The sequence below is a fragment of the Trachemys scripta genome, chromosome 12, assembly GCF_013100865.1.
Source record: "Trachemys scripta elegans isolate TJP31775 chromosome 12, CAS_Tse_1.0, whole genome shotgun sequence".
Lineage (NCBI taxonomy): Eukaryota > Metazoa > Chordata > Testudines > Emydidae > Trachemys > Trachemys scripta.
The window spans coordinates 11,420,949-11,429,495 of record NC_048309.1 but is presented as its reverse complement, the minus strand read 5'-3'; positions in this window follow the sequence as shown (position 1 = coordinate 11,429,495).

Sequence of the window (8,547 nt, the reverse complement as noted above, 5' to 3'; positions counted from 1 at the left end):
GAGAGGGACGTGACACCGGCTTTGTTTATACGCCATTGGCTAGAGGGCAGGAGGAAGCTGGGGGTCAGGAAGGTTTGACTCTGTTCTGGGCTCTGGCAGGGGAGTGAGGACTAGTGGCTAGAGCCGGGGGTAGCGCTGTGGCCAGGACTCCTGGTGTTACCGTTGCAGTATCCCGCTCTGGTGCTCGCACACAGCACTGGGCCGGGCCGGGGCTGCATTAAAGGTGTATCAGCTGCCCGGCCGAAAGGTCCCAATGAGCCTCCTTCAATCAGCCCCTTCATGCCAGGCCCCGACCCCCCTGCTTACCAGCCCCCCAGGAGCCTTTGCCTCTGGCCCCTGGAGCAGGAGGGAGACGAGCAGCAGATACATTCTGAAGCAGGGTCATTCCCACCCCCAACCCCGGCCTGACTCCCCCACCCCTGCCTGTCCCCCCTCACAGCCCCCCACTAGCCATGGCCGCCATCTCTCTTTGCTCCCCAATGAAAGGAAGCCCCTGGTTGCCCTTAGTTAACATGGCCACCCTGTCACCCCCTGCAGCCCTCGCAGGGCGGCCATGCTGCCCCCTTGTTTAAGATGGCCGACGCCTCAGCCTGGGGTGGGGAACAATCCTGCTCCAACAGACTGTCTAGAGGGTCAGGGGGAGGAGGAGGGGTGAGTGTGGGGTTGGGCCCATTATGGGGCAGGGAATGTGGGGGGGACACTGAACAGACAGAAAAGAAAATGGGGGACCCTGAGGGGGCTGGAGCTCAGAGCAGTGAGAGGGGAAGCTGCTGGGGGTAGAAGTGGCAGCCCAGGCAGCAATTGGGGGTGCTGGCCCCCCGCTCTCCCCCTCAGACTCCCCAGCAATCCTGCCCCCCAGCTCTGACCTTCAGGGAAGGGAGCCTGGCTGCCCTCAAACTCCTGTCCCCCATCCCGGCCCCTTTCCCCACAACCCCCCTCCAAACACCCTCAACCTACTTCCCTCAAACTCCCCACTCCCTCCCAACTGGATCCCCCTGAATGCCCACCATGGGGGAGCCCAGAAGCGCCTGTGGCTAAAATCACTCAGGAGATGGGGGATGGCAGCCACGAGGGTGAAGCCAATTTCTCTCTCCCCGTCTCTTAAAGACACGAGTCCAGAGAAACCTGCGGGAGAGTCTGGGCTGATCAGCTCTGAATTGATGCTGATGCCGGGCTGGGCGAGGGGCAGACTGAGCTGCTGTGAAAGCAGGAGCTAGACAGGGTCTGCTGGGTGAAGGTCTCCAGGTCTCTGGGCTTAGAGAGGGGAGGGAGGAAATCGAGAACAGATGCCCTGGGAGCTGACCCCAAAGGACGGGGCCCCAAGGAGGGCGGAGAAGAACCTGATGGGACAAAGGTTGGCTGGTGACTAAGGGCAGCACGCACGGACATGTGACTCCAAACACCATCTTCTTCCCTGTAATTTTCCACGGGAGAACGATGGGTTTCCTTTCACTTGACAGAAGCTATAAACGGCCCTGGAAACATCTCAGTTTTGCCTCTTTCCTGCTCACACCTCTGGAGTCTGAACTTATACTAATGGGAGCATCTAACCAAGGGCCTGAGGACCTTCCAATGATTTGGAAGCAACCAGAGACTTCACAAGCCAGCAGTTTATTCTATCACTGCTACAAGCCTGATAAGAACATAAGAACGGCCATACTGGATCAGACCAAAGGTCCATCTTGCCCAGAATCCTGTCTTCCGACAGTGGCCAATGCCAGGTGCCCCAGAGGGAATGAACAGAACAGGTAATCATCAAGTGATCCATCCCCTGTTGCCCATTCCCAGCATTTGGCAAACAGAGGTAGGGACACCATCCCTTTCCATCCTGGCTAATAGCCTTTGATGGACCTATCCTCCAGGAACTTATCTAGTTCCTTTTTTAACCCTGTTATAATCTTGGCCTTCACAACATCCTCTGGCAAGAAGTTCCACAGGTTGACTGTGCATTGTGTGAAAAAATACTTCCTTTTTTTTTGTTTTAAACCTGCAGCCTATTAATTTCATTTGGTGACCCCTAGTTCTTGTGTTATGTGGAGGAGTAAATAACACTTCCTTATTCACTTTCATCACATCAGTCAAGATTTTATAGACCTCTATCATATCCCCCCTTAGTCGTCTCTTTTCCAAGTTGAAAAGTCCCAGTCATTTTAATCTCGCCTCCTGTTTCATACCCCTAATAATTTTAGTTGCCCATCTCTGTACCTTTTCCAATTCTAATATATCTTTTTTGCGATGGGGTGACCAGGTCTGCACACAGTATTCAAGATGTGGTGTACCATGGATTTATATAGCGGCTCTATGATATTTTCTGTCTTGTTATCTATCCCTATCCTAATGGTTCTTAACATTCCATTAGCTTTTTGACTGTCGCTGCACATTGAACCATCCACAATGACTCCAACATCTCTTTCTTGAGTGGTAACAGCTACTAAGTTCAGAGAAGACTATCACCATTCTCTCTCTTGTAAGTCTACTGTTGAACCCACTTGGGTCATTAAACAACGAATCCAGGTATCTGCTACAACAGTAGTAGATCTTTGTCCATCAATAGAAGCTACATTTGGATCAATCAAAGATCTATCCATTGAAAAAGTACTGGAAGAAGGAAAGACTTCAGTCCAGAAGTTGACTAATGAAGGCATTTATTTTGATTCCTTAAGTGAAGAGGACAAGAAGTGTTTGTTAAGCCACCTGAAAAAGTACACAGGCTAGAACTTTACAAATCTACAACAGCAACTTCTAGATTCTTCTCAACCTCTAACTAGCTTTTACAGATCCCTGTCCTATAAAACACTGACAGTTGAGTGGGGCTGCCATGTAATCAGGACAGCACAGAGAATTTGAACAGAGCGGAATATCATACGATGAATGAATGAAGATTTGACTTCAACTTCTTTTTTATCATCACTGGTGGCTCGACCCGATCTTTGTGCTGCGTTTCCTTGGATGAAAGAAGTAGGAATTCATCTTTTTCTACTCCCGGTCACAACAGCTACCGTTGAGCGTTCTTTTTCCTCATTGAATAGGCTTTTGCATTCTGAAAGAAGTCATCTTCTGCCTGATCATGTAAATGAACTAATGAGCATATCAATTGAAGGAATGGAAGTACTGGACACACGAGAAGCCACCAAAGATGAACCCACTGCATTCAAGAAGTTCATTAACAGAGTTGCCCACAATTATAACAAGAAACCAAGAAGGATGTAGACGTAGTGCTCCATGGAAGGCTTGAGTAGCCAACTTTAATTTGTGTGATGATTTTAATACATGTGTTTAATCTAATAAAATGGTCATGAAACATTTTTCAGTTTTTACTATGGTGCCATACAGCCCCCGTTCAGCCTCACAGTCTCACCCCTCATTGGCCCTGGCAGCCCCCCTATAAATTCAAACACCCTCCCCAATCTCAATTCCTGGGGAAAACACTGGAGGGACATGGGTTGGGAGGGGCAAAGGGATACGGGACCCCCACCCACTAGTGAAAGGATAGTTGAGTCTTCTTATACCCCTGCCTTGGGGCTGGATTGGAGCCAGCGGCCCCCAGAGGTGGCCACATCCCAATGCCAGGCGAGGTGTCCCTGTATAACCAGCCCCGCACCCCACCCCATCTCCCCCAGGTGTTACACACATTCCCAGCACATTCCCAGCACGGGCTTAGGGGGGCTATGGGGTGCCCAGGTGGGGCTGGTTTGTGGTTCTGGGTTTATTACAAATCTGGAGATTAACAGGATGCAAAATAACATAAACAGCCACCTCGGCACATCCCCTCCTCCTCCCAGTGCTGAGGCCTCCTAGCCTTCCACGTCCGGGTCTGGGCAGGGCAGGGGGACAGCAGCTCAATGGGACGGGGCTGCAGCATGGGGAGGGCAGCGTCCCCCCTAAATATTCCCTAAAAGCAGAGTTCTCACAGCTGGCGCTGCAAGGGGGTGAGTCTGTTGCCCCCTGGGGGCCGGTACCCCATGGCCGTGGGGGGCTCTCACTGCGGGGGCCCCTGGTTCACGTTGATCGTGGCGTACACACTGGGCTGGGAGGGCTCGGGGGCTGGGGACGGACCCCCCCGCTTGGCCTGCAGCGCCTGGCCGTCCAGCTAGGCGTAGGCGAGTCCATCGGCGCCACTGTCGGGCTCCTGCAGGTGGCAGGGGAGAGAGTCACTGGTGTGTGTGTGTGTGTGTGTGCGCGCGCGTGTGTGAATCCACCAACACCCCAACACACACACACACACACCCTGTAATCCCAGCTGGTGATCCCATAAGCCTACCTCCTCCCAGCAACCCAACCCCCACCCCAAACCTCTGAGTGTGCCAGGAAAGGCGGGGGCAGGGCGACTGTGAGGGGGCTGCTTGGGCCCATGTGGGTCAGGGCTGGGGGTCAGTGCCTGCAGGTGGATGGGGGACACTTACCGGGGTCTGCAGCTGTTTTCCTTCGTCGATGGAGGCGTCTGCAGAACAGAGACACCCGCTGAGCTGCACCCCCGGCCGGCCCAGAGCAGAACCCCAAACCCAGCTCTGTCCAGCCAGGGGGCTTAGAAACTGGCACAGCCACCACCTCCACCCCCTCACCCCCCACCCTACAGCACGGGCCGGGGTCATTAGCCCCGTGTTACAGAGAGGAAAATTGAGGCACAGAAATGTCTGTGGGTTACAGTGGGGGAGGGGGGCTGGGAGTCCGAACACCTGTGTTCTCTCCCTGGCTCGGGAGGAGAGGGGGGTCTAGACTAGTGGTTAGAGCAGGGGGCTGGGAGCCGGGAGTGGATGGGGAACTAGAACGGGAAGGGAGGGTGGCCCCAGGGAGCTCCTGGGAGTCCAACACTCTCAGCTGACATCGGCTACCTCTGGGGCCCTCTCCTTAGTCCCGCCCAGCAGCAGCTGTAAATCAGACCCTGCCCCATATGGGTGGAGCCCCCACAAGCCCCACCCCTCCCCAGGGGTCCTGCCCCACCCTGGTACCCCCTTGGGTGTGTTACTCACAGATGGGGTCTTGATGAGTCGGCGCGTTTAATGCCACCATAGGGCTGGTGCTAAAAGAGAAAATCCCCTTGTAAATGTCATATCCCCCCACCCGCAGGGAGATTCTTCAACACACCCAGAGAACCCCCCATCCTGCCTCACAGTGAACCCTGTTCCCTAAACCCCCCTTGTCCCAACCACCAGACCCCACCCCACCCCGCTCTAACCACTAGACCCCACTCTGCTTCCAGAGGCAGATATAGAACCCAGGACTTCTGGTCCCCCCCCCCCCCCCCCCTGCTCTAACCACTAGACTCCACTCCCCTCCCCGAGCTGGGAGAGAGCCCAGGACTTCTGGTCACTCCCACACACACCTCCCTGCTCTAACCACGTCTGGTCACACTCTCCTCCCCGAGCTGGGACAGAACCCAGGAGCCGTGTGACCCCGGCAGGTCGATTGGGAAGGGGGAGGAGCTGGGTTCCTACCTGCTCGGTCTCAGTGCGGCTCCTTTTCCTGCAGAGGGACACAAACCAGAATCCCCCATGAGTCGATTGGGATCCCCCGGTCCCAGCACCGGCCACTCACCCCCACAGGGCAGCAGGGATGGGGGAGTCTGGGGGGTCCCCTCTGCTGCTGGTGCTGAGCCTGGATCCCTGCTGGGCTGGGCCGGACCAGCAGGGGGCAGCACAACACCGTAGCATGCGCCGGGGGGAGGGGCAGATTAAGTCGGGGGCTTTTCCTGTCCCCAGTCCTCCCTTATTAATGACTTGTTATAACGAACCTGATCCACAGGTCGGCTCCCCTGGCATCCCTGGTAACTGAGAGGCCCGGTGCCAATGGCTTGTTATACAGGGACCCCTCGCCCAGGGCTGAGTTGTGGCCCTTCTGGGGCGGGACAGCTGTGTACAGTGATTACCCATGTAGCAGAACCCCCTGCTGAGCCCCCCGCACACACTCCTTGGCTTCCCCGGCCCAGTCCCCCATCCCAGCCGTGACCCCATCCCGCCCTGCTTAGCGGCAGATTTAGCCCTTCCCTCGCTGGGCGGGGCACTCACTGGCTCGGGTTATTCGGAAGCAGACAAAGGCCACGAGGAGGAGGACGAGGAGGAGGATGGCGGCTGCCGCGCTCACCCCGGCGATGATGGGGCTGGTCAGACCCGGAGGTGCCGGCGATTCCGATCCGCCTGGGAAACAGCAGCAGCCGTGAGTGCCGGGGGCGACTGGTCTGTCCCCCCCGAGCCCCTCCCACCCCAGCCAGCACCCAAGGGGCTGGGACACCGCAGGGCACAGGCAGCAGAAAACTCTATGGGGAGGATGTGGGGGGCCCCAGGGCATCAAGTGAGGTCAGAGCAAGAAAGATTTGGGGGATTTGTAGCGCTCGGGGGCCTGGGCTGTGGGAGGCTCGGTAGGGGCGCTCTCCCCATTAGTCAGTGCTGGCCCCATTGCCCCAGTGCAGCGCTAGGGGGCGCTGTCTGATCCAGCCTGTCTGTAATTTCACCCACTTCCTCATGGCCACACTGAGGTCGATGGGCCCATCTAGCCCGGTATCCCGCCTCCCATGCTGGCTGCTCCTGGCTGATTTGCAGGGAGCTCCAGGGCACCAGCCCCCATGGGCCCTAATGGGCCCAGCTGCCCCCAGAGGAAGCCTCTGGCTACCCTGTTAGCCGCGGGTTCGTGTCTGAGCAACAGGCTTCTCTCCCCTCCTAAATCTGTTGGGAGGGGGAGGGGGGAGTCACTGCCCCTGAGAACAGCCTCCGTCCCTCTCCCTGGGCAACCACTGGGGGAAGCTGCCCCATAATCTGTGACTCAATAGATTTGCCCCCAGCCCCAGTACCTGGCCCCGCGCTGCCCGGGCGGGTGGGAGCTGGCACCATTCCAGGCTGGGTCGGGTCGGTTCCTCCTGCTAGAATAGAACCAGCGTCTATCGGGGGGGGGCTCAAACACCAACTCAGAGATCTCCCCCCACCCTCTGGGACCAGTGATGGCTTAGCCAGGGGCCCTGGACAAGTGGGGGGGTCCCGGAGCCCTTGCCACTGGGCGAGCAGGACAGGAGAAGCCCCAGGACCCCGAACCTGGTCCCTGCATGGGGTGTGGGCCAGGGGAAGCCTTAGCACCAGGACCTACGCTGCCGCCCTAGGAAGGGAGGAGCTCTCGCTACCTGCTGCGGCCTCAGGGCTGGGGGACTCTCACTCCTTACTGCACCCCGGGCCCGAGGCGCAGGGACAGAGCTTCTCCTTTCTGGGGGTCACAGTGGGAGAGGGGCAGAAAGTAGCAAATGGGTTGCAGGGCTGTAGTGGGGGGATGGAATGGGGCGGGGCCATGGGGCAGGGCCAGGTTTGAGAGCCTGGGAGGGAGGGCGAGCAGCAGCGCGCAAATCAGCTGTTTTGTGTGCCGTGGCGCACGAGAGGCAGCAGCGGAGGTGAGCTAGGACAGCCGGGGCACATTTTTAGGGGCGGCATTCTTGCGCCGGCCATGCCACCCCTAAAAATGTGCCGCCCCAAGCACCAGCTTGTTTTGCTGGTGCCTAGAGCCGGCCCTGCTTTCCACAGGGGCCAGAGTTTCCTCTGAGCCCTGGGCTAACAGCATGAGACACGGAGCAACCTCAGCCCCTGGGGGCCCAGAGCTCTGCTCCCTAGTGAGTGACAGACCAGTCCAGTCTCCAGGGTCCATTCACTCCCTGGCTTCTCTGCTGGGAGGGCTGGGAGTCAGGACTCCTGGGTTCTCTCCCCGGCTCTAGGAGGGGAGTGGGGTCTAGTGGGGAGAGCAGGGGAGATGGGGGCCAGGACTCCTGGGTTCTCTGCACAACACCACCACTGACTTGCAGGGTACTGTGCAAGTTTCTACTATACACTGAGTTTTATAACCTTCAGCTCCACCCATCACCCCATAACTCAGGGCCGTCCCTACCCATACGCAAAGTACGCAGCTGCATAGGGCACCAGGAAACTTGGGGCACCAAATTTCCTGGTGCCCTGCACAGCTGCATGATGCTCCAGCCCCTTCCCCGCCTCTTCCCCATGACCCCCGCCCCTGCTCTGCTGAGCCCCACCCCGACTCCACTTCTTCCCCAAAGCCCTCTCCCTTGCTTCGCCCTAGCCCTGCCCCAACTCCACCCCTTCCCTAAAGCCACCGCCTCTTCCCACTCCTGCTCTACCCCCACTCCACCCCTTCCCCAAAGCCACCGTCCCTGCTCTGCCCGAGCCCTGCCCCCGCTCCCCTGAGGACTGCGGCAGGGCCGGGCCTGCACTCACCGGAGGCGCCCCTGCCCCCCAAGCTGCCATGCCCCCCCATGGGGGGGCTGCCTAGGGCCCCAGAATATCTAGGGACAGCCCTGCATAACTGATGTGTTGCCCGGGAAAGGCCCTCCTACTCTGCAGTTCCCCTTGGGGGCAGGGATCCCCCCTTCCTCTGCCCCAAATCTCCAGTGGCTGCTTCTCCCCCCTGGCTGGGGAACCTCCCAGTGACTCCGTCCCCGCTCCCCGGCCAGACGTCCCCTCTGCTGGGCGCAGGGCTCAGGGCAGAGCCTGGCTTTGAGCATCCCATTGGTGCAGAGACCCCTGTGGGGCTGGCTGGGTGTGGGGCTGGGAGCCGGGGCAC